The following is a 25,844-nucleotide window of genomic DNA, read 5'->3' on the forward strand; positions in this document are numbered from 1 at the left end:
TAAGTTTCAATTGTGGCCAGTATGTGGGGAGCAGAGACAGGGCAGGACTATGAAGTGCCTGAGGGCTTCCCCCTGCAGTGAGTTCTACACCAAGCAGGACCCTGGCAAGCTCTGGAACAATCCAGGAGTCACTGAACACTTGCTGCTGAGGGAGAGGGGGAGTGCAGCTGTCTGGTAACTTAAAGACACCCTGTGTGCACAAGTCAGCAAGGCACAGATCAAATCTGGGGATGGACAGGGCAACTGGGGCACCTTCCCTGCCCTTTCTCCAACTGACAATCTTGTAGTCTCATTTTGTGAGACCAAAAGAAAATGGAGACAAAGCAGGAGCACAAGTAATGACAGGGGGCCAGAGCACACTCAGAAATACAAACAGTGTTATTTTTATTGCCATTACTCTCTAGAATAATCCCCAATGTAAATAAAGCTGCTTCCTTTACGATGCAATGAGCACTCGACTTGGCAAGGTCATTTCTAAACATCAAACCACCAATTTCTCCAAAGTATTCGCTTGCTTCACCTACAAGAGGAAAAACTTTTGCTTCTGTTTCTCTGCAAAATGAAAGGCTTCTAAGATTTTCCAACATCTCAAGCCTTATGTCCTTTAGACATTTTTACAGTGCCCACCAGTTCCTTGGCATATATGGGGAACATAAATGCCTGCATTGTTTCTAAGGAAAAGCCTTTCTTACTGTTTTGTTGGCAAATGGAATAGACAGTGACCACAGCCTCCTGCTGAGACAGAGGGCAGTCCAACTGAGATTTAAGGCATTCCAGCAGTAAGGTCAGATCTGTTTTCATATCTAGGAGCAAACACAAAAAGCTTCATTAAATTGTTATCTTTTCTCTCTATTAATCTAGTCAGTATTAGAATAAACCTGTCAAAATGCAGTATGTAGGTGTATTTTAAAAAAGGGGGGGAAGTGAGCCAAAATGGAGCTACATCACTTCTATTCAGCCACCAATAACAAACCTAGAAATATTTCTGTCCATCCTTTGTTATTTGAGCATGAGTTCCTTTGCAGAGTAACAGCTTCCTTTTAATATTTCTGGCCTTTCATTACTAGTAACTCTTAGTAAGTCTGATGTAAACTACTAAATATTAAATTCACAATTGCAAGGTGCATTAAGTGTAAATAATACAGAGCCATTAAAGTATTCAGAGTGCAAATAAAATTCAGGGTGCAGTTGAAAATCTGTGGAGTAGTAAGGAAAGAGTCCAAGAGCACAAGGCTGCTCCGTGGTACTGAGGTACAGGAGACATAAACCATGCAGCACAGCAGAAGAGCCCTCAGTCAGGTGGTTGGAAACAGAACACAAAATATTCTCTGGGCACCTACACACAACCCTAGGTGGGAAAACAGACTTGGAAAATCTGCTTCTTAGTCTTTGGGGTATCATTAAAAGACTTAGATGATAATTATTTCTAACAGTGACAGAAGGTATTGTTAACAGTAAACCATTACAAGGTCTGAGGGTTCTTAAAGAAGTTAAAATACAATAAAAATGTGGATAAATATAAGCAAATTAAAACCAAAAACTGTGACTTCGTAATGGTGTGTTTTACTATGTGTGCAGGTTTGACATTGGATTTACCCTTTGCATAGCCAATACAGTATCCAAAATGTGGAAATTAGGAAAAAACATGTTCTCCCAACTGCTCACCACCCCACAACAGGCCTATCAGAGTCTACTAAAACTTTGTAAAATTGATGCAGATTATAATGACAAATTATATTAGATATCTTACCACACTGACTTATCTGCACCTTTTGAGTGTTCCTTTTTTTTAAATCTCTGTTCTTGTTCTACAACAGCAAGGAAAAGGTTTTTTCAGTTCTGTTCAGATTAGCAGTGTTTATAATATATGCAGTAGAAACAACATCATTTTTCTAAAATGCACTTTTCCTAGTTTTCTGCTTTTACTTTGTCATCTCACACACACACGGTTGAATGCGTTCTTACATGGCAGAGTTTTCCTTTGGAAATACAGTCTTTTATGACAGCCCTGCATTTGTAACCACCAGGTGATCATCTTTTGAGAGTGGACATTCTGCAGAAATCAGGTCATTCCATGTTACCCCTGAGGGGCACTGTCAGTAAAGAACATCCCCTGCTCTGTGTCACTGATCACAACAAAGCTGATCCAACTTTCCTTACAAGAGTGGCCACCTTTGCCATCAGCCAACAACTGGCACTAAGACCAAGTCATGTTACTTAGGGGGTGAACACTCTAAAACACTCAGCCTCCTGCTGCTCAAGGAGCCACCAAACCATCAGCATTGTTCTGGCAGCACTGATCAAACCAAGGGCAGTGAGCACAGAGACATGTTCCTTACAGGGAGAACCCACTGAAATTCCCCAAAGACATTGCCACATTACATGAACCATGCAACCCACAAAACCCCACAGCATTGCTTCTTCACAAACCCCACGGGGCAGCCTCTGAGAGCAGAGCAGCAGAGTGACATTCAGCTTTGGAGGCACAAAGATGCTCCCTCAAACACGCCCCAAGTCCCAAACAGAGAAGGTTGATGCAAGCATCACAGTAACCTCTTACAATTTCTCCAAAAATTACTTAGCTCAGGTAGAAACTTTAAATCAGTGGCAAATGCAGCTTAAGAATGGATTCATTTTCCTTCTCCAAGTGGAGCAAAGGCTCAAAGCAGAATCCTTGTCATCACTGTGCATCCATCCATTGAAAGCAGCCAGCCCTGCTTTCTCTTGGGAGTTACTGATTGCCCCGTTCCTTTGCTGCTTCCCTTAGAGAGGAGAATTGAGAGAGGTCATCTCCCTGCAGCCTTTCAGAAGTGATAACAGACATGCATTTCATTTTCCTGCAAATCCAACCCTGCCACAACAAGGAAAAGCTTGCCAGCCTTCCTCACCTCTTTTTGTCCTACTGCCACCACCCTGCCAGCCTAAGAGAAAACACAACCCACCCAAACAAAAGGAAGCCTGTAAAAATGAGTTTGCTCTGGAGCTAATTGCTTTTCAGAAGAGTTTCATTTAATACATGTTTATACAATTATGCAATATAAGAAGCACAAGGGGTTTAAAACTGGATGTATACAAGGACACATCTTGACCTTTACCTGCATCTTTTTGACTTTTGCAACCTACAGGAGGTACGCAAAATAGTATTTATAAACCAGCCTACATTAATTAGATTCAAATAGCTCACCTCGGTTGTTGCATCACAGAGCAAGGTGGAAAGACAAACAACTAGATTTGCTTCAACAAACAGCTGGCAAATGTTGCATCTAAAATTCTTCTCCATCAGTTATGGAAAACAACCCAGTAACATTGCTTTAAATCTCAGAAACCACTCCTGGAGAAGTGCAGATCTGTCAATGTGTGTGCTCAGCAGCACCAGAGCACATGGCTGGCACGGTCAGTAGACCAGCCAGCCTGGGCAGGACTTATCCTTCGAAACCCAGGGAGCAAAGCCCAGAGGGGAGAAGTGCGGGTTGTTGGCGTCCTGTGGAAACCAAACCCCACAGCAGCAGCTGAGGCCGTGAGGACGCTGAGCTGTGGAACAGGACTTGGGGCTGTCCTGGCCTATTTCAGCTCCCTCACACCCTCCTCCCTCAGATGGGCCGTGTGTGATTTACAGCTCCTTATCAGAGCTCCCCTCTGAAGCCTTAGCAAGCACCCCAGATCAGCCCAAAGATAAAAGGGAAAGAACATATACATATTTAAAATAAGAGCGGGGTGGGGGGGTGGGGGTTGGAAGGCAACAGTCTAAAGATGAAACAGCAGCCTTCTGTGGGAAGGCTGGGGAGTGCCGAGGGGGGAAATGGGGCACGGCTCGGGTACCTGTGATCCAGTGGCGCGGGTGGCTCCGGGCAGACCCCGAGGCGAGGCGGGTGCCTGCTGCCGAGCGCTGTCCGGCTGAGGGGTGGGATCTGCGGGCTGAGGGGTGGGATCTGCGGGCTGAGGGGTGGGATCTGCGGGCTGAAGGACAGCGGAGGCCCCGCCGGGCTGATCTGGGATCTCGCGGAGCTGAGGGCAGAGCCCGGCCCGGCCCCTCAGGAGACGCCGCCCCAGCGCGTCAGGGCACGGCCGCCCTCGGACTCGGGACAGCCCTGAGCCTTCCCCTCAGCCAGGCGGGAAGCGCTTGGAATTGTAGAACCGTCAGAGGTGAAAGAGATCTTGAAGAGCATCAGTTCAACGTCAGCCCAGCTCTGACACTTCAAACACAGACCACTAAACCATTTGCCAGTGTCAGATCCAGAGGTCTCTTTAACACCTCCAGGGATGGCAACTGCACCACCCCTCTGGCCAACCTATTCCCAGGCCTGAACACCTGAGCAGTGGAATTTTTTTTCTAAAGTCTAACCTGAATTTCCTCTCAACGTGAGGCCACTTCCTCTGGCTCTCAGTGCAGGCCCAGCAGAAGAGAGCAGCCCCCCCTCAGTGCACGCTCCTGTCAGGGAGTTGGAGAGAGCGGTGAGGTCCCTCCTGAGCCTCTTCTCCAGACTGAACAAACCCAGCTCCCTCAGCTACTCCTCATGGGACATGTTTTCTAGAGCCTTTGTGAGCCTTGCTGCCTTTCTCTGGACACACTCAGCCCCTCAATGTCCTTTTTCCCGAGGGGCCCAGAGCTGACACAGCCCTCGAGGTGTGGCCTCAGCAGTGCCCAGCACAGAGGGGCAGGCACTGCCCTGGTCCCGCTGCCCACACTGCTGCTGATCCAGGCCAGGTGCCATTGGCCTCTTGCCCCCTTGGGCACACCCTGGCTCACACTGAGGCGGCTGGTGACCTGCAGGATGTGGCACTTGGCCTTGTGGAACCTCAATGGCCTTGTCCTTGGCCCATTGATCCAGTCTGTCCAAGTCTCACTGCAGAGCCTTCCCGTCCTCCAGCAGATCCACACTCCCACCCAACTGGGCATCTGCAAATTTACTGAGGGTGCTCTCAATCTCCATCTCCAGATCATCAATAAAAAAGTTAACCAGGCAATAAAGAAGTTAACCAGGACCAGCCCCAAAACTGAGCCCTGGAAAACACATTTCAATGCAGCTCACTTTGCATACTCTGCAGTTGGAGGCTGCAATGCCCCCACAACAGAAAGAGCTGCCATTCCTTGGCATTGGCCACACACACAGGTGCAGGAAAAAAACCTTTTACTCGGTGAATATGGCTGACAGGACTGAGCTTTCGGGCACACATTCCCTTTCCCTAATGATCCTGAACTCAAGAAAAGGTATTTCACCTTCCAGCTCTTTGCACCATTGGATCCTCAGACCATCAGAGCTCCACCAGCCTCTCTCATCCTTTTGCACCTTCTCCCCACTCAAACTGAGGAGCAGCTTTGATAAGAAAAAATGCAGTTCTGCTGCCAAGGAGGTGAGCCAATTTGCAAATGTAACTTACCCTGCCAAAAACAGCTACTGCCTTTTTCTATCAGAGGTGAGCCATCAGAAATAATGAAAATGTGTTGCATTTTAAACCAAAGAGGAAAAGAAACGAAAGCACTCACAGAGGATTTGGCAAAGCCAATAGGTGCCAGTGTGGCTTATCCTGTTGGCTGCTCAGTTATTGCAGCCCTTTGCTACTTTACCATTTTTCTTGTTTGGAGATTGTGCTCAGATAATTCAGTGATGGGTACAAGAGAAATCTAAAAAATCATAGCTGATCTCAAGATAATACAATTTAGGAAAATTTGAATAGATTGTGAAGTATTTACATCAGGGTGATGACAGTTACCACACACAGAACAAAAGAAGCCCTTTTAACAAAACTTCAATTACATCCTTGTTCCTCAAGCCCTACTATCCATTTGTTTGGCTGATGTAGTATAATGTAAAAATACTGTTCAATACCTTGTATTGTTTATACTTTCCAACACTTCTGTTGTGTTTTCTAAAAGCTGTGAGTATTTTTTAGTTTGAAAAAAAATATCTATTATTTTGGTAGCAACATTGCAGTTCTGTCTTTTCCTTTTGGTACTCAGCTGAAGAAATAAAGGAAAAAAAAGAGCAGAAAAAGTTGCTGAGGTGGACAGTAGATCACAAGGAGCAAAGTTACAGGAGATGAGTACATGACTACAGCCACTGCTTAAGAGCATCTCTCACAAAAAGCAGACTAGCTACACTGTCCCAACTCCATCATTTCAACTCTCCATGATTTGTTTCTTGCTTGGCAAAGCTGAGCTGAGCCATTTGTACCTAATATGAATAACAACTAATAATACACACTTACAGTTCTCTTGTATTACTGCAACAGCACTAGGTACCCTTAGAATTTTTTAGGGCAATTGCAGTGCTGTCTCTAAATTTAAACTGGTTCAAGATATTATTTGTAGCTTATTCTTGAAGGTAATTTGCAGCAAAAGTCAAAAAATCATTGCAGATGGTCAGTGACTGGACTGTTATGTGTATGGGATGCACAGGATGATTTAAGTGCTGCTCCATTCTGTGTGACTCCAGGCTTTGAAAAGAGTAATCCCACTTGGCATTTGGACTCCATTGGAGCTCAGGAATTATGGATCCAGAGTAACTTGTTAGAAGCTTGTGAAAAAATGTCTCTGAAGTTTACAGCAGAGCTGAAGTGTACAGAAGGATGAGAATTCAATGAATAATTCAATGAATACTAAGAATAAGTTTGAAAAGCATATCCAGTTATCCTACTGGCTATGTCCAGTGCCTGTCCACTGCTACAGTACAGTGCACAATGTCACCAGGAAAATTGTGAATGTCATCTTTAGACCGATCTATTCACACATTTTATTTTTGATCAGAGTTACTTTCTACAAATTACCAAGCTTTTTTGCCTTTTTGAGGCTCTTGTTTTTTTCGTGTGAAGTATTTCCATGTATAATACAGGTGGCTCCTGTGTCTTGGTTTGGAAAGACAGGTGTTTGCTAAGGAAGGCAGGAGCCTTTCTTGAAATGGAAAAATGGAAACCCCTTCCTTCTGAATTGATATAAATTTGAAATTAAGGGGGGCTCTCAGGTAAAAATATGGGAGCAGGAATAACAGTTCTTTATCAGGGAAGTGTCAGCGATGGAGAGAGACGGGGAGACTGACTCGGGGATCAGAATCCGATTTTATTGTGGGATACAAGCACTTATATACTATTTTAGGGAGACTAGTAATGTGTACTACAGTGATTAGGTTACAATCACATACACAAACTTATGCATAAAACAACATCCCTTGCTTGCAGAGTTGTGGAAGGGGAGCCGGCTGCTGGCCTTGCTGACAGCTTCTGCCAGCCAGGCTGGCACGGGCTGAGGCAGGGGCAGCCAGCCTGACAAAAGCATCCATCCGTGTGGATGGGGGGTGTGTTTACGCGTGGGAAAGGTGGGGATTTTCTCCACCCTTGGGCAGGTTTAATTCTCGCATGGAGTGGTCAGACCCTCCTCAGGCGTGTGAAACAGTGACAGGCTTTGTGCTTTTTCTTGTTTCCAGGTCTTGTTTTGAATTGACTTTCATGCAATTGTTCTTTGTTTTTCCCAGGAGGATTACACCTGGTGCCCAGACCGGATGGGGAAGCGCCTGCAGCGTCTGTGGAGCACGTCCAGTGCCAGCACTACCCCAGAGGTCACGGTCTGCAGGGACAGCCCCTTCCAGAAGGACGAGGACCTGGTGCGTGATCGGCTCCTCTCCTGGCAGCAGCTCTCCAGAGGTGGGCACCCGGCTCCATAGCTCAGCTGGCAGAAGGGCTCTGGGCAGGCGGCAGCGGGCACACGGGCATCCCGCTCTTGCAGCTGCTGAGGAGTTGCTGTGCCGTGATTAAGCAGAGGAGGTGGAACGTGGCCTGCCATGCTGCCCTTCTTTAAAAACAGAGAATGGGTCGGGAGGTTTGGGCTCTGAGCACAGCCAGCAGCCTGGCCCGGGCACAGGCCATGGCGGGACAGGGGGACAGGAGCCTGCTGCGACTGACCGTGGCTCTCTGGTTTCTCTCCTCAGGCTGCCAGCACCTCATGCCATGGGAACGGCACCGCTCGGCCTGCCAGGCTCAGGGGGCTGGAGGGCAGCCCATGTTCATTTGCTGTCAAAGATAAATTATTTTGGTTTTTGTTTGTTATCGTCGTCATCGGAGCGTTTCTTTCATCCTTTTCCAAGCTTTTGGCCTGTTGTGATAAATAGATATGATTTGTGCTAACAAAATCTGGTGGCATATACCAGCTGGACTCTATTGTGGTCTATACCATGTTTTATTTCCTGCATAGGTAAAATACCATGTATCAAATTTGATCAAAAAGAGAAATGAGGGAGTGTGAAAACATGGATTTGTGGGATGTAGAAGATACCCAAATTCAGTCTTTAATAAAAAGCATGAATTAATATTATCCAGAGAGAAGACGGGGGAAATTGTGATAAATGGATGTGGTTTGTGCTAACAAAATTGTAATTATATCAATATTTTGGGAAGAAAATTGGAAAGGTATATGTGATTCATAGTATGAAGCAGATGGGTTTCTTTGTAGATGATACATGTGGGAAACAGGATACAGGAGATTGGAATTGGCCTTGATGAACAAAAGTTAGGAAGACTCCCGAGTCAGAATTGGCATCAAGACGAAGTTAAGACAACTCCCAGGACAGGATCGGCCATGACATAAATAACATTGGGATAATTCCAGACAGGGAGTCTAAAACAGTGTTCTTTTCTATAAAATAAAAAGGCTTAACTGGAGCATAGTGCTTACTTACACAACACAGGACTTGGGGCACAGGCACAGCCTGCCAGGTTATTCAGAGGACAGTGAGGAAGACTGTCAGCCTTCCTCAAAGGAGAGCCCCAGAGAGCCAGAAGCCCCCTTAGCCACAGCGGGACCATGCGCTGTGAGTGTGGTGATGTTGATTTCAAGAATCAGAAACAGGAGGAGATTTACAGGAAAATATTGATGAATATGTATTAGCCCACAGTACATAAGTTGTGTTTGGATCCTTTTGCCTTTTGCACGTCAGGCAGGGTGGGAAGCCCTCCCCATACCCCGATCGAATGGTTTTGCTTCAGCTTTATCTGAACCACTGCCAAATTTCCTTTTGTAATTAGTGGATTCTATTTGATTGTATTATTTTATCGCAGTTAAAACTGCTGCTAAATTTTCAGTTTGTGGTTTTATAAATTAGATGTATGGGAACTCATATATAACATCAGAAATGTGACTTAATAGTTTATAAAACCAAATTAATTATTCAGCTAAATTAACAAGGAATAGAAAAGCATTTGACACTTAATCACAAAGGATAAAGTTACAGAAATGATGATACTTGATTAAATGAATACATTTTAACTTAATGAGTTAATAGCTCAGTCTCCTCTGGCTTTTGATCTCCTCCCCAGAAAGGGAGCAGTTCTTTGATCTCCTCTTCATGAGGGGCACAGTCCTTAGGGTTTGGTCTCAGCTTGGCAGGGGGTGTTGTTTTTTGGATGATGATGACTGCCAAAAAGCCCCCTTAAATCCCCCCCAAAACCCCCAAATCCCCTCAAACCCCACCCAAACCTCCCCCCAACCCCCTCAGGATGAATTTTTCATTCATTTCAGGTAATTTTGGGTGGATTGTGAAGGGTTTTGGTACCTTATGGATACAGAAGTAGGCATAGGATTCAAACCCTCAAAATGCTCCCTTAAAATCCCTCCAAATACCCCCAAACCTTCTCAGGACGGATTTGGAGGTAATTTGGGGTTAATTTCAGGTAATTTTGGGTCAATTCTAGGTTGATTTGGGGTGGTTTTGGTACCTCCTGGACACAAAATTTTGCGTAGGATTCAAACCCAGCCAAAATCCCCCCAAATCTCAAAATCCCAAAAATTTCCCCCCAGCTGCCTGGTTGTTGGATCGGTTTTTGGTGGATTTTGGGTTAATTTGGAGGAAATTTTGGGTGGTTTTAGTACCTTGTGGATGCCCAAGCGGGTGAAGGATTCAAACCCAGCCAAAGTTTGCTCAAATCCCTCAAAACGCCCCTCAAATTTCCCCCAGAGCCCCTCAGGATGGGTTCTGAGGTAATTTTGGGTGGATTTTGGTTAATTTTGGGTCCTTTTGTGAAGTAGCGAGGGTGCAGGGCTTTGAGCAGGGCTGAGCAGCGGGACAGGAAGGGAGGGAGGGAGGGAGGAAGGGAGGGATGGAGGTGTGAACCTCCCCCGAGGATCCCCTGATGGGGACACCCCTAAAAAGTTCTGTGCCAGGATTGAGAAACAAACGGGACCTTTGCTTTTTTTGGCCTTCAGGCTGTTGTTTATTTTTCTCTTACCAAAAGTTCAGCATGCCGTCTGCACACCAGACTTAGCGTCCAAAGAGAAGGCACCAAAAGTCACAGGACCCACAGGTTCAAGGTCTTTTAAAATCATTTTGCCTAATTAACTCTTAGAACACATTTTATTTCTACCTTTCTACCAGTAACTAATTCTTTGTCTGCCACTCAGCATCTGCATTGCAGCTCTTTCCAACCAATCACCCTGTGCTTCCAACACAGCAGAAAATGGAGGAGATGAAGAACAAGAAGGAGATCAGGCAATGCCCAAAATCCTCTGTCTTGTCTTCTATCCACCCTCAGACTAAACACCCAAAGCTCTCAGTTTTTCACCCTGTGATAAACTACACTACTCTCTCTTTCACACACTCATAGATCCCAATTCTTCCCAAAGTCCTGGAAGCTTTCTCCATGGACAAAAGTTAAAAGCAGTGTTCTCCTGGGGATCAGGACTTCTCAGGGCAGGCAGGGAGAAATTCCCTGTGCCCTGGGTTCCAACAGCAGGGGGGAAGGGGAGGTTGGGGACAGGAAAAGAAAGACTTGGGCAGGAAAAAGGGGAACCTTAAACAGCGTGGTAAGCGCCATTTCTAGAGGGAGGGCCCGGGACGGCGCGGCCGTCACCTTCCCGGGTAGGTGTGGATACACAATCCAGGTCAGATTTCCCATGGATCCGTCTGGGAAACATTAGGGAGCTGGAGATGAAGAATCCTGAACAACCTCGCAGGTGGTGTTTGTGACAATTGTTTTCCTCATGGATTGTTTACCCCAAGGGGTGTTTTCTTAACTAGCCAATCGTGTGAAATGTAAAATAACCAATCAGGTCCACCTGTATTGGGATCGAGTACCAAAAAATGCGTCTCCTAATAAAGATGATTATTGGCCTTCTGAAGATGCATGGAGTGTGTCACTCATTTATCCGTGTCATTTCTGACTCAGCAGTGACAGGCAGAGAAGGGGGGACATGGAAAGATGGGGGGGAAAGGAGGACACAGAACGGAGAGAGGACAGCAGCGCTCCCGTGTCACCTCTGGATGGATTCTGTCCCTTGTTCTGCCCTCAGGAAAAGAGAGACAGAGTGGCACAGAGTGTTGGGAAGGATGAAAGTTTGACAAGAAACTTTAAAGATATGTGTGCATGACAGAAAGATTTTTGAATGTAGAATCTGAAAAAGGAATAGAGATGGAACCAAGTTTTGACATAGAAGAATTGTTGAGCCAGTCTTACTGGGTAACTAAGGCAAAGGGTGTGCTACTTACAAGTGGTTTTTATGGCTTAGAGCAAAGGATAAACCCACCTCAAACAAGATGTTTTCACCAACCAAAAAGATTCCACAGGTAAACAAGTCAGCAAAGTTGCAAGTAGAAAAAAGGTCTCTGAATTTTCCACTGCAAGAAAACTGAAAAACAACTTCTAGCTTAAACTAACGTACTAACTTTTAGTGATTGGAGAATAGTGACACGAATATGGTAATTACAGGAGTTATGATAGGCTATAGATAAAAGTAAAGGTATAGATTGTTTCTTCTGTGTTAAGATGCTCAGCAAAGCAGAGTATATAATGCACTGTAACCAAAGCTAAAGGATCTCCAGGCCTGCCTGCAGCTGGAGCTGACAGCTGGAGGCACAGGCTCTGTCACCAGACCCTGGACTGCTGTAACATCTTGGATACAATAAACTGCATTTTGGAGAGCCGCCTGGAGCCCCTCATCTCTCACTCAGGCTCTTAAGGGAGAGAGACACGGGGTGACAGAGAGATGGCAGCAACCCCGTGCCATGCTGGCAGTTTTCACTCCTTGCTGCACGCTTGGGAACAAAAGGGTAAGGAAAGATATGGGCAATATTATAGAAACATATTATAATATTGGTTTTTCACAGATATTAAAATGGATTTTATATGTGTGATGTTAAAGCAACTTGGTATAAACATATAGGTTTTATTCCTGTTGTTAATTAAGCTTCATGAAATAGCCGCTTGTGTTAAAATTCCTGCTGGGATGGGATAACATCCAGTGCACACAGGATGAGGACACCTGTACAGATCTGCCAACTATCAGCACTCCCTGTCTGAAGGCAGAGTGCACCAAGGCCCAAAACTGGAGGTGATAAAGAGAAGGAGCCAAAACCACAGCCAAGAAACACACATGCTCTGAAAAGGCAGACCCAAGGAGGGGCCAGGTAGAAGAGTTCCTGGAAGATGTGAAGTAGTTTATGGATATGCATGAGGGTCAATGAATATGCAACAGGCTGGTGTAAGGGAAAAGGTATTTCAGGGGGATCCCCAAAGGGAACAGGGTGCTCCTGGCTGAGTGCCAAGATGCACCCAGCCATAATAACTTTTGCTCCATGGTCCTGGTCTCCCACTGTCCTTTATTAAACTTTTTACATTTTCACAGGAGAGTGAATGTGGTTTTCACATTTAGGAACGATTTCAGTTTTTTCGTTTTTTTAAAGGAGGGAGTTTTGAAGAGCTGCAAGTGGCTAATCTGCCTGCAACAAGGACCATTCCACGGGCTCTTGTCACCTTTCCCAACACGACTGCTGCAGCTCATGGAGGGTGAAGCCCTGGAGGCTCCTTAGGGGTGGTTATGGACGATTGCAGGCAGCGCCTCGATGCTCTGGATCAGCAGTGCCCCCTCCTGGGAACCCCCACGTTTTCCAGTTTCTGTGAAGCTGCCTGTGAAAAACACGTTCACTCTCCTGTAAATTAATGGCCCATTAACAGCAGATCTCTCCTGGAGGGAGGAATGGTTGTGGAAGAGATAAACTGCCCAATGCACAGAAGATAACTGCCCCACCTCTGACAGATGGCAAACACAACACACACTTATCTTGCAATCCAGGACCTGTCCTCACTGGCTGCCCCCATTCTCCAGAGTTCATGGTGTCCAGGGAGGCTGCAGCTGCCGGTGCCGGGAACAAACGAGACAGGTCTTGGTTTCAGAGATCTCCAGAATCCATTTCTGACCCCAAAAAACAGGGCAAAGGCAGGGCCTGGGGTTTTTATAGGGTACGCCAGGGATGGAGTTTGGGTTTGGGCCAGGGGAGGAGTTGTTAGCAACACAAGAAGGGTTAGATCAAATTCCTGCCTTTTAGCAACAGGGACACTCCACACAGAATGTGTCCCCAAATCCTAAATTCCTCCTCAAACATCTGAGAAATGGTGGGACTTTAGATATCTTTGATCAATTTCATTTATTTAACCATGTTTATGGTGTTTTTAAGGGATGAAGATGAGGCACAAGAAAATCATTGCCAGACCAAAAGGAGAAGCAGCCAGGTGTGTTCCCAACATGGATCACAGGAATGTGGGGGACCAGGGCTCTGCCCAATGTGGCTCCTCCAGTGGGGGATGGAGCTGGAGCAGCACACGAAGCTCTTCCTGCACTCGGGGCACTCGCAGGGCTTCCCTCACCGGTGCCTGCGTTGGTGTTGTGTCAAGGTAGAGCTCCGTGAGAAGCTCTTCCCACACTGGGGACACTCGTAGGGCCTCTCCCCAGTGTGGATGCGCTGGTGGTTGATGAGGGTGGAGCTGTGCTTGAATCCCTTCCCGCAGTCAGGGCACTGGAAGGGCCTCTCCTCTCTGTGAATCTGATAGTGCTGGAGGAGATGGGAGTTGGTCTGAAACCTCTTCCCACACTTAGAACACTCGTAGGGCTTCTCCCCAGTGTGGATCTTTTGGTGGAGGATCAGGTTGGAATGCCGGCTGAAGCTCTTCCCACACTCCCCACACTCATGGGGCCTCTCCCCAGTGTGGGTTCTCTGGTGCCTGATCAGGTTGGAGCTCCGGCTGAAGCTCTTCCCACATTCCTCACACTCGTGGGGCCTCTCCCCAGTGTGGATGCGTTGGTGCATGACAAGATGGTCATTCTGCCTGAAGCCCTGCCCGCAGTCGGGGCAGCGGAAGGGCCTCTCCTCTGTGTGAGTGCGCTGGTGCTTGAGGAGATTGGAGCTGGTCTGAAACCTCTTCCTGCACTGATCACACTCGTAGGGCCGTTCCCCAGTGTGGGTCCTCTGGTGCCTGATCAGGAGGGAGCGCCACCTGAAGCTCTTCCCACACTCCCCACACGTGTTGGGCTTCTCCCCACCATGGAGCTGCTCATGCAGCACCAGCTCCGAGCTCTGGCTCCATCTCCGGCCGCCTTCCCGGCCCAGGCTGGCTCTTTCCCCCTCAGATCCCCGCCATCTGCGTTTGCAGCCCCTCCTCGTGAGGGATCTCTGGGGCTTTTCCTCCCCGTTGCGTTCCTGCGCCGTGGAGCCGCTCAAAACGGCCTCTTCCACCAGGTTCTGCCCTGGGGATTTGTCCTCCCTGCTCTCCATGCTCAGCTCCTGCTCTGGAGGAAGAGGGATAAAAACAGGATGGGATTTGCCTCCGTGGCACAGGCAAGGGGAAGGAGATCCCCCCAGGGCTGTCCTGCAGCCAGAGGCCGTGCTGGGCTGGGAGATGGAGCAGGACAGAGGGGGAAAGGGGCACTGACTTCCTCCTCACCTGCCTCAGTGTCCTGGGGCACCTTCCTCTTCCTCACTGCCTCCCAGGGGCTGGCAATGGGAAATCCTGGTTTGGGTAAAACAATGGATGACCACGTGGATTTTGAAGGTCCCTCTGCCCAAGTCCATCTCTATAAGTCACAGGCCACCTGGGCTCCAGAAAAACCTCCCAAACACCAAAATTTAGCCCTGAAAAAGCCTCCAAAGAGTTCCCTGTCCCTGGTCCCTCTGGTGTTCGGGGTTCCCCCCTGTCCCAGCTGCTGGGGGTCACACTTGGATTGGGGGTCCCCCTTCTCCTCGGTGCCTGCCCTCCCCAGGCTGCTGGCAGTTCCAGCAATCCCTAAAGCTCCCCCCTCTTCGCTCTCCCCATTTCGGGATGCCGGGGCTGTTTGGGCTCCCGGGTCCTTTCTCCCCTCACTCTCTGCTCTGGGCTGCAGGGGCTCCAAGGAGTCCCCCCTGCCCCTCTCCAGCTCTTGAGGGTCCCGCCAATGGCGGCGCTCCCCCCTCTCTGGGCTCCCCACTTTGGGCTCCTGGGAGACACAGGGCTCTGCTCCTCCAGGCTGCCTCTGCCGGCAGCCACCACCGGCACCTCCCGATGTCCCCCCAAGGGGCCTTTTCCACTCAGCCTTGGACTTCTTAATTCTCCAAACATCCCCCCAAAAAACCCCACCCAGGGATCCCCCCGGGATATCTGGGCCGAGCTCCCCCTCCCCGCTCAGCTGCGCGATGGGGGGGGCGATGATCCCACAGGTGGGGGCTGCGAATTCAGGTAGGGCTCGAGCACGTGGTTCTGTCTGCTCAGCCTTGATCCGCCTTTGTCCCTCCTCTTCCTCCCGCTCCTCCCCTTCCATCCCCGCTCCTTGTCCTCCTCAGCTCTCTTATCTCCACCTCCTTCTCCTCTTCCATCCCTCCCCTTCTATCCCTACTCCTCGCCCTCCCTAACCCCACCTCCTTTCCCTGCTTCTATCACTGCTCTCTCTCCGCCTTCATCCCTCCTCTTCCATCTCCCCCCCCTCCTCCCCCTCCCTAACCCCACCTCCTTCTCCCCCTCCATCCCTCCCCTTCCCTCCCTCCTCCTCCTCCCCCAGCAGCAGCGACACCCTCGGTGCCCCGTTCCCGCAGCTCTCGCAGCCCGCAGCAGGAGCGGGGATGGAGCCGGGACAGGTCGGGATGGGCAGCGCGGGGCTCTCGGCTGCTCCCAGCCGCTGCGGGCGGGGGGAACCCGGCCCGGGCCAAAGGAGAGGCAAACTGGGAAAACTGGGGGCTGCACATCCAAACTGGGCCTTGCTGGGGACCCTGCCTGGGCACTGCCAGCCCTTGGGGCTCCTCTCGGCACCTCCGGGAGGGGGGAACGCACACAGGGCTGGGGGATCCCAGCAGTGGCAGCGCTGCCGGGGACTGGGCTGGACTGGGATGGTACTGGGAGTGACTGGGGCTGTACTGGGTTTGTATGGACATCATACTGGGACTGTACTGGGAGTGACTGGGACTGTACTGGGTTTGTACTGATATCATACTGGAATCATACTGGGAGTGACTGGGACTGTACTGGGTTTGTACTGACATCATACTGGAATCGTACTGGGAGTGACTGGGACTGTACTGGGTTTGTACTGACATCGTACTGGGATCATAGTAGGATCATACTGAGACTGTACTGGGTTTGTGCTGACATTATGCTGGGATCATACTGGGAGTGACTGGGACTGTATTGGGTTTGTGCTGACATTATACTGGGATCATACTGGGAGTGACTGGGACTGTGCTGGGTTTGTACTGATATAATACTGGGATCAGACTGCCAGGGCAGACTGTGATCACACTGATGGAGACTGGGATCACACTGGGAGTGAGCAGGAGCCTGTGGGGAGCAAATGAGACCATGTTGGGGCAAATGGGATGTACTGGGAGAAACTGGGATGGTGCTGAGGGTGACTGGCAGCAGCTGTGAGGAACTGGGATCATGCTAGGAGCAACTGGGAATGACTGGGAGTGACTGGGTGCATGCTGGGGGCCATTGGAAACTGCTGGGCTTATTCTGGGATGAACTGGGATCATACTGGCAGTGAGTCCCACTAAACTGAGGGTGACTGGGAGTGCTTGGGAGCAAATGGGATCATACTGGGGATACTGGGAGTGACTGGGAACATGCTGGAGGGAACTGGGGAACACTGGGAGATACTGGGAGTGACTGGAACAAAAGTGAGGGTGAAAGAGAGCAGCTGCAACCATGTGGAGCACAGCTGGTTCATACCAGTGGGCTGGGGGAGTTTGTTGGGAGTTTAGGGCAATTATTGGGGTTTTTGGAGAGAATCACTGAGTTTGGGGGGTGTTGGGGATTTTGGGGGGTTTGTGGATTTTGGTGGGTTTGGATTTTGGGGGATTCTATCAGCCTTTTTTGTTAGGATTTTGGGAGGTTTTTGTGGGGTTTTTTGGGTGTTGCCAAGATTTCTTTGGGTCTTGGGGTGGATGTTGTGGGACTTTTTATGGTTTTGCAGACATTTTTGCAGGGATTTGTGGGATTTAATGAGGATTTTGGGGATTTGTTGAAATTTCAATGGATTTTGTGGGCGTTTATCGGGATTCTAGGGTGTTCTAACAGGACTTTGTGAGAGTTAATTGGGATGTCGTGGGTTTTATAGGGACTTTTGGGGATTTTAAGGAGATTTTGGTGCCTCTCAGCCCTTCCCAACATCCGGGAATACCTGCAAAGCCCCCCCAAAATTCCACTAAAAACCTCCAAAATCCCCAAAAAACCCTCTGAACACCCGCAAATCCCACAAAATACCAGTGGAACCCACCAAAATTTAAAAACACTCTTGAAAATTTCAATAAATCCCCCCCAAGAAACCCTCCACAACTACAATAAAATCCCCCAAAATCCAAAACCCCACAAATCCACAAAACCCCCCCAAATCATGTAACACCTCCCCCCAAACCCAGTAATTCTCCCCAAAAACCCCCACCAAATCCCCAAAACCCTCCCCCAAATCCCCTAAAAAAGCCCCCAAAAATCCCCCCAGACTCACTGGGGCCGTCCTGGATCAGGGGGCACCGGCCGGTGGAACAGGAGCCACTTCAGGGGGCCCTCGGAGCTTTCTGGGGAGGGGGCACCATAGGAGACCCCCCAAAAACCTGAAGGGGGAACCCCTGCTGTGACCCCTCCCCCCGAAACCCCCAGACCCCGGTTCAGGGTGAGCCTGAGACCCCCCGGGACCCCAAATCTCCTCCAGGTCCCCCACAGCCCCCCAAGGTTGGCCCAGGACCACTCCAGACCCAAAACCACTCCCCAAGACCCCCAAAACCTCCCCAGGACCCTCAGACTCCCCCCAGTTTTCCCCAAAATTCACCCCAGACCCACCTGAGACCCCCCCCAAATCCATCAGACTGCCCCAAATCCCCCTCAGGCCCATTAATCCCCCCAGACTCCCCCAAATTCCCCCCAGACCTACCTCAAAACCTTCCAGATCCCCTCACAACACCCCAGTTCCTCTCAAAATGCCCTCAGACCCTCCCAGTTCCCCTCAGATCTCCCTAAACCCACCTGAGAACGCTCCAGACCATCTCAAGCTTCCCCCAAAGCTCCCTAAAGCCCCCTCACACCCACCAAAGCCCCCTCACACGCCCTCGTTCCCCCCAAACCCACCGCACACCCCCCTATTTCCAGTCAATGCCCCCAAAAATCCCCCCTTTCCCCTCAGACCCACCCCAAACCCCCCCAGTTTCCCCCCGACCCCACCTCAGCTTCTCCTCTGCCGCTTTCGCCTCACAATCACCCGCCTCCGCCGCGTGGGCAGGCTCCCAGCCAATAGCGACGCACCTCAACCCGATTCAACCAATGACCACGCTGCATGTCCCCAAAAAACCAATCACGGCGTGGTTCCTCTCAGTAACGCCCGCCTTCCCTGCGCGGCTCCGGCCAATCAGAGGCGAGCCCTGAGCGGCGCCCCGTTCCCCGCCGCCACCGGGACCCGCCGGGCTGGGGACAGGTGCGGGAGGGTCCTGGGGGGTCTGGGGGGGCTTTGGGGAGGGGTCCGGGGCTTTGGGTGGGTCTGGGGAGGGTCCTGGGGCATTGTGGGGGGACCTGGGGGTGCGGATGGGTCCTAAGAGGGGTCTCGAGGGGGAATGGGGGGGGGTCTGGGGGGATTTTGGGGAGGGGTCGTAGGAAGGTCTTGGGAGGGTCATGGGGGGTTGGGATGGTCCTGGGGGAGTTTGGGGAGGGCTCTGGGGGGTCCTGAGGGTGTCCTGGGAGGGTTTTGGAGGTTTTAGGGAGGGGCTTTGGGGAGTCTGGAAGGGTCTGGGGAGAGGTCCTGGGGGGATCTGGGGAGGGGCTGGGGGAGCCTGAGTTGGGTTTGGGGAGGGGTCTGGAGGGTCCTGGCAGGGTCCTGGTTGGGGTCTTGGGAAGGGTCTGGGGGGGTCTCAGGGGACATCTTGGGCTGGGCTCGATTGGGGTCTGGGGGCTCTCAGGGGGTCCTGGGCCAACCCTGGGGGGCTCTGGGGGGTTTGGGGTTCCTGGAGGGGTCCTGGGGGAGATTTGGGGGTCCCGGGGGTCCCAGACCCACCCTGAACCGGGGTCAGGGGGTTTCAGGGGGAGGGGTCACAGCAGGGTGTCCCCCCCTTACCGGTTTTTGGGGGGGGGTCTCCCATGGTGCCCCCTCCCCAAAAAGCTCCGAGGGCCCCCTGAAGTGGCTCCTGTTCCACCGGCCGGTGCCCCCTGATCCAGGACGGCCCCAGTGAGTCTGGGGGGATTTTGGGGGGCTTTTTTGGGAGGGTTTTGGGGATTTGGGGGTGGCTTTTTTGGGCTTTGGGGAATTTTATTGGGAGTTTAGCGGGAATTATTGGGGTTTTTGGAGACAATTACTGAGTTTTGGGGGTGTTGTGGATTTGGGGGGTTTTGGAATTTGGGGGATTTTATTGGGGTTTTGTGGGGGGTTGGTTGTTTTGGGGCATTTATTGAAGTTTTTGGGAGTATTTTTTAATTTGAGTGGGTTTCACTGGTATTTTGTGGGATTCTCTGGGGTTTTGGAAGATCTTATTGTAATTTTGGGGGGATTTTGGGGGACCTTGGGTGGTCTGAGGGGGCTTTGGGGTTGTCCCCAGTTGTGGGGAAGGGCTGAGAGGCAATAAAATCTCCTTCAAAGCCCAGAAAATCCCAATAAAACCCACAAAATCCCAATTAAATCTCACAGAATCACATTAGAACACCCTAGAATCCCAATCAAAGCCCACAAAATCTATTGAAATCCCAACAACCCCCCCAAAAATCCCAATTAAACCCCACCAATCCTCCCAAAAATATGCCCAAAACAACAAAAAGTCCTACAAAATCCCCCCAAGACCCAAAGAAATCTTGGCAGCATCCAAAAAAACCCCACAAACCCCCCGCAAATCCCACCAAAGAACAAAAAAAAAATCCTCAAAATTCCTGGACCTGCAAAGAATCCTAATAATGCTCCCAAAAATCCAATAAAATTCCCCAAATACACCAATAAAACCCCCAAAATTCTGGAGACTGTCACTGTCCTGGTTCAGGGCAAGTTTGGGAGAGAACCCCCCAAAGGGCTCCTCTAGGAAAGCAGATTCAGTCGCCCCTCCCCCAACCGGTCCGGGAGAAAATACCTCCTTGGAGAAAAGTGGAAAAACCTGTTCATTAAACAATAAAACTTAAACAATATTAAACAATGAAACTCTTACTGCTCCAAAAGAGATGACAAACTCACCAAGTCCCCCCTGGGTTGCAGTTCAGCTCACTCAGTCTCTGCTCAGCCCCTCCGGTGCTGGAAATGCCGCGGCCCAGGCCCGGCCCGGTGGCCACAGGTGGAGCTGCTGGTGCTCTGCTGGTGTTCAGTCCAGAGCAGGTGTGAACAGGGCCAAAGAAAAGGGAAAAACCACAGTCTAGAGAACTTCTTTGCCTCACCTAGCTAAACTAACTAAAAGCAAAGGAGAGCTCTGTCCCGCTGTCTATCTGCAGACAACACAGTCCAGGAGCAGGAATGTGGAGGAGTGAGTTGTGTCTGAAAACAAACTGCTGCTGCTTCTCTCTCTCCTTCACTCTCTGGAACAAGTCTTAAAGGTGCAAAACTTATTATTCAGCACAGACAGAACAAGACAACTGGGGATAAAAGCATCATATAGTCAACCTATAACACTGCTGCACTCAGGGAGAACAGAGCAAGTTCTGTGAGGCAAAGTGGTGAGTGGAGAGTGAGGGGAGATGGTCTGTCATTCTGACCTGTTCAGAGTTTCTCTGGGATTTACCTTTCTCAGGTGGAGGGTCATCACCTTCCAACCTTTCCCTTAAAAAGTGACCAGGTGCTGCTGAGAGCAGATGGATCCACCACAGCCCAGCTCCACATTTGTAGACAAGGACTCACGTTGCTCATTCCACCAACCCAGCAGCATTTTCAGTGTCACAACGCCTCTGCCTTTCCCTGTCAATCTTATAACTCAGAGATGCCCTAGGACAGATTTGTACCCTGGACTGAAGTTCCCAGTTTGGACTGGAATCTCAGGGAGACTTCCAGATGTTCCTATGATGGCATTGGATGAAGGGAGATGCAGCTCCTTCCCTGGCTGCACTGACAGCATTGCCCAGAGCCAGGCACTGGGGACAGCGTCACCCTGAGCCAGCTGTGCCCCCTGCCAGAGCCTCCAGGGCCAGGCAGCTGCTCCCAGCCCTGTGCCCTGCAGAGGGAACTGGGCCCGGGGCTGCAGAGCTGCCCCACGGCTCTGCTGCAGCTCTGCCTGCACAGGAGGTGCTGCACGCCTTGGAGCCCCAGCCCTGAGGGCAGAGGCTTGGCTGGGGGCACAGGAGGGAGGGGGCTTGTTCAGAGGGAGGGGCTGCACTGGAGGGGATCCTGTGGACATCTCTGATCTCTCTCTGCCACAGCGTTTCTGAGTTTGGTTTTCTCTCATTGCCTGATCTTCTGTCTTCCTGGAGATTTTCCTCCTGCAGGTGTTTCCCTGTGCCTGATCTCTCTGTGCCAGCACTCACAGACCCCAAATCTCTGGGCACTCTCCTTGGCTTGACAGAACCCTCCCTGTTTGCAGGGCACTGGCTGGGGCAGGTTCTGTTTGCAGCTTGGAGAAAGGACAGCTCAGACTGAGTCTGATGGCTCCAGCAAATGTGATTCTTGGGCTGTCCATGGGCAGAGTGGCTGCTTTGGCGGGGCTTGACAGCTGGCCTGCAAGCAAAGCTGAGTTAATAGAAGAAATAACACGTGATGATTTTCGGTGTATCCATAGCAAGGAAGAAGACACGGCCGTCAGCATGGAAACCGATTAGAAAAGATACATGAGAATTTTTGTAAGCTAGACTATGTGCCTAAGTGGATGTGTATACGTGCCTTATTAAATTTCTGTAAAACTTTTGCCAATTATATTGATGCTGATTGCTTTGCACCAATGAATATAATAAGTTATTGTGATGTAGTTAATGACTTAAGATCACGCTTTGTTAAGGGTGTATAAACGGGAGAAGACGCAGAATAAAAACTTTTTTTCTTCCTGGACTTTGGTCACGTGTGTATGTCACATCCGGCCTAACGGTGACATTTGGTGCTACCCTGACGTGATGGAACTGCTGGGCGAGGGGCAGTGAGCACAGAGCCCAGCGAAGCTGAGAGCAGCGGGGTGCAGCTGCCAGTCCGGACCTGATTCTGACACCTGGAAAAAAGGTGAGCCGCTGGGAACAATGGGAAATAATTTAACAAGTGAAGAACAGATTGTTTTATCTACATGGAAAATGTCCTTAAAAAGAAAAGGAGTTAAAACAACGGACTATGCTCTGCATAGTATTTAAATATGGGCAAAGTCTCAAAATTTTAAGACTGATGTAACTACTGCTTTTAGTGTTAGAGCTTGGAAAGAAGTTGGAGAAAAACTCTGGAAGTAATTCAGAATGGGGATAAAGCAGCTGCAGATTTATCTCCTACTTGGAGGTTGCTTTATAACACCTTAAAGGAGTGGAAAGCAGAGCAGGACAAGAAAGACCTGGAGGAGGAACTCGTAGCTGCTGGGGAGCAGCAAAGGGGAGAAGCTCAGCCTGAGTGTTCTGCTGGGATTTTTTCTGCAGAGACTGTTGCTGGGTCTGTTGCTACAGGAAAAGTTGGTAAGGCTTCTTCATGTTTGTCTGCAAAAGGCTTCAAATCCACGTACCCCTCCCCCGTAGAGCCACTAGCTGAACTTAATGTTAAATCTAACTCTGAGTCCTCGGCACAGTGGCCGGCTAAGATGACCTTAAAAAAGAAATAAATTGAGCCATCTGCTCCTTTGCTTGATTCTGACTCTGAACTGCATGAACACATGGAAATATTAACTCTTTCTCCTCCTTTGTTTTCTGATTCTGATAGTGACCATGAGGAAATTACAGGGATTAAAAGGTCTGACTTAATGCATACTTCTGTTTGCTGTAAAACTGGTAATAGAAATAAGCTTTGTAGAACTGGTAGTAGAAATAACCTTGGTAAAACTGGTAGTAGAAATAAGCTTGGTGTTTCAAAAGCTCGGCCTTCTGATAATGTCACTGTAACTGTTCGTGATTCTTTTCGGTGCTGGGACTATGTTAAAAGGAAAGCAGTTGAGATAGGAGGCTGGGATTTAATGGAGAAAATAGGCACACCAAAGGGCTTGGATGCTCTTGATATGGATGCTAATAGTGTTGCTACTAGTGTTGGTAATGGTAAAATGGCTTTTCCTGTGTTTAAAGCAGTTCCTAATTCAGGATGAAGTGATAGTCATGAGGTTTTTGCATGGAAGGTTGTGCAGGATCTTCAGTCTAAAGTAGCTAAATTTGGTATTAATTCTGTTGAAGTAATGCAATTAATTTGTATTGTTAATACAGATTTGCTGTCTCCTTATGATATTGTGCATTTGGCAGCAGTTTTGTTTCAACCAGTGCAGTATAACGTGTTTCAAGAAAATTGGAGGCAATTAGCTGAGCGAACAGCTTTAGATAAAATGAAACTACCTCAGCAGGACCCTCGTCATGCTGTAGGAGTTGATGTTTTGCTTGGTCAAGGGCCTTTTTCTAATCCAGATTTACAGGCATGGTGGGATCCCCTGGTTTTAACACAGGCTCAACAATTAGGTATGAACGCTATAAAACAATGGAAATGGCAGATCCAAAACAAAAATATGTCACTATAAAACAAGGTCTTAAATAACCTTTTCTGCAATTTGTAGAAAAAATTGCTGCAGCAATTGAAAAACAGATAGAGGATGAAAAATTAAGGGAGATTCTATGTAGGCAATTAGCCACTGGCACAATGTGGGAACTGTTCCTCCTCACTTCCTCCCTCATCTCTGCTCTGAGTTCTTGGACTACAGCAGAGACATGAGCCTGCATTGGGCCATTGATCATACTTTCATAATTTCTCAGCTTGTTGCCAACAGAGCCCACTGTCTCTCGGCTGGTATCGGCATTAATTGTTGCAATGAAGGTGATGTATTGAGATGGCCCCAGATTTGCAAGACTCTAACACATTTGCCCTGTGCACCTGACCTTGTCAGGGTCATTATCATGCTGTCCATCCCTCCCAAAGAGTACCTCCAATACTGACACTTCTCTCAGCTGCTGGATCCCTTCCTCCCCCCTCAGAGGGTCTTCCAGCACATTCTATGGTGGTGCTCCTGCATTCCCTCCCTGCGGACAAACCTCTCTCTGGAACTCACTAAAAGCCGCTCCCAGAGGGAAAGGGAGCCTGGCTCCCTTACAAAAATCTGATTGATACCTGAGTCCTGGGTCAAGGGTCCCACATTCCTTGCCTCACCACCATCCAGTTGCACACCTGTACCCATAAGGTCCCAGACCCAGAGTAACCAGATTGTACAAGCCTCACATCCCCTTTGTACAATGACTTTGTGCAGATTACAGAGACTTTTGTACATCAGGGACTCAGTGATGATCTCAACTCTTGTCTCTCCTGTGGGTTGTGAGGGCCCTCCTTTCTTATGCTCATCTGGGTGCTCTGGCTTCATCTTAGATCTCCTTGTTTCCACTGGGGCAACTGCTGCTGGCTATGATTGCCTTTGCAGTTCAGCTGGAACCTGGACAGTTGTAACATCTGTGGGTTCCACTGCTGCACCATCAGACTCTCCCTCTTTGAGGCAGGGAGAGGGTTTTTCACCAGCTGTGGAAATGGACTCCTTCAGCATCTGGCCCATCTTTTTCTCTAGAACCCCCACCCAACCTGGGTGGTTCATTTCTGAGATGGGCTCTGGGGCAGGGGCAGGCTCTGGGGCAGCAGCATCCCTTGTCTCTGGGGTAGGTATCAGTGTGGTTATCCAGGTTAATCTTCCCTTATCTCTGAATGCTAAATGTAACAGGCCTATCAGCAACACCAACCACTGTATGATATCTTTAGCATTTATAGTGGATCTGAACCCTTTGAAAACTGGTGGGGCAGACCCAAAGAGCTGGGTGAAGGGCTGGGAGAAAATTTCCCCCAGTGTCATTTCCTCACAGTAAGTACCATTATTAAAGTAACCCCAAAACATACACTTAGTGTCTCATAGCTCTGAATCCATGTGCCTGCCTTCCAGAGGAAGTTAAAAATCCATTAATCCCTCACCTTATTAAGCCATAAATCAAACTGGATAATAGCCACAGCAGCCTTAGTTATGGTGAGCCTGTGTTCCCAAGGATGGCCAGGCTGGTCCTGATGGGGCAGAAGGAAGAGCTCCAGGCCCTCTGTGAGGGTGGTGAGGGCAGTGGGCTGTCAGCAGGGGCTGGCTGGGTGAGCTGCAATCCCTGGGCAGGGAGCTGCAATCCCTGCCCTGGCTGTGGTGGGCTTTGCTCCTTGTGTGGCAGGGTGCTGTGGGCAGAGCACACAGAGATTTCAGGGATGTGGGCAGGGGGATTCATGGCCAGCACTTTGTATCTGATCCCCTTGGCCCCTCCTCTCTTGTGGCCATGGCAAGAGCTAGGTGGGATGGCTCTGGCAGAAAGGTCTCCTTGGATTCCTGCACATCCAGGTTCTGACTGTGGGTCTGTTCCTCTCTCTTTCAGCCCTTCAAGGCCTGAGTGAAGACAACAGCCCCTCCTGCATAAGCATATTTGTTCAGGTGATGTTTGAGGGAAGAGCTGCAGAACTACTTTCATCTGCTGGCTCAGAAGAACCAGTATCTCTTTAAGACCTCCAGATCTCT

The 25,844-nt window shown here is 49.4% G+C and overlaps 2 pseudogenes; one reads left to right on the top strand and one right to left on the bottom strand.

Moving 5' to 3' along the window:
- The window catches only part of LOC132334717 (zinc finger protein 850-like), a 260,738-nt pseudogene extending 246,534 nt beyond the window's left edge, over nt 1-14,204 (bottom strand).
- LOC132334706 (zinc finger protein 850-like) overlaps nt 1-25,844 on the top strand; it is a 1,213,125-nt pseudogene that overhangs the window by 1,062,985 nt on the left and 124,296 nt on the right.

The sequence above is a fragment of the Haemorhous mexicanus genome, chromosome 16 (assembly GCF_027477595.1).
Source record: "Haemorhous mexicanus isolate bHaeMex1 chromosome 16, bHaeMex1.pri, whole genome shotgun sequence".
NCBI classification, from domain to species: Eukaryota; Metazoa; Chordata; class Aves; order Passeriformes; family Fringillidae; genus Haemorhous; species Haemorhous mexicanus.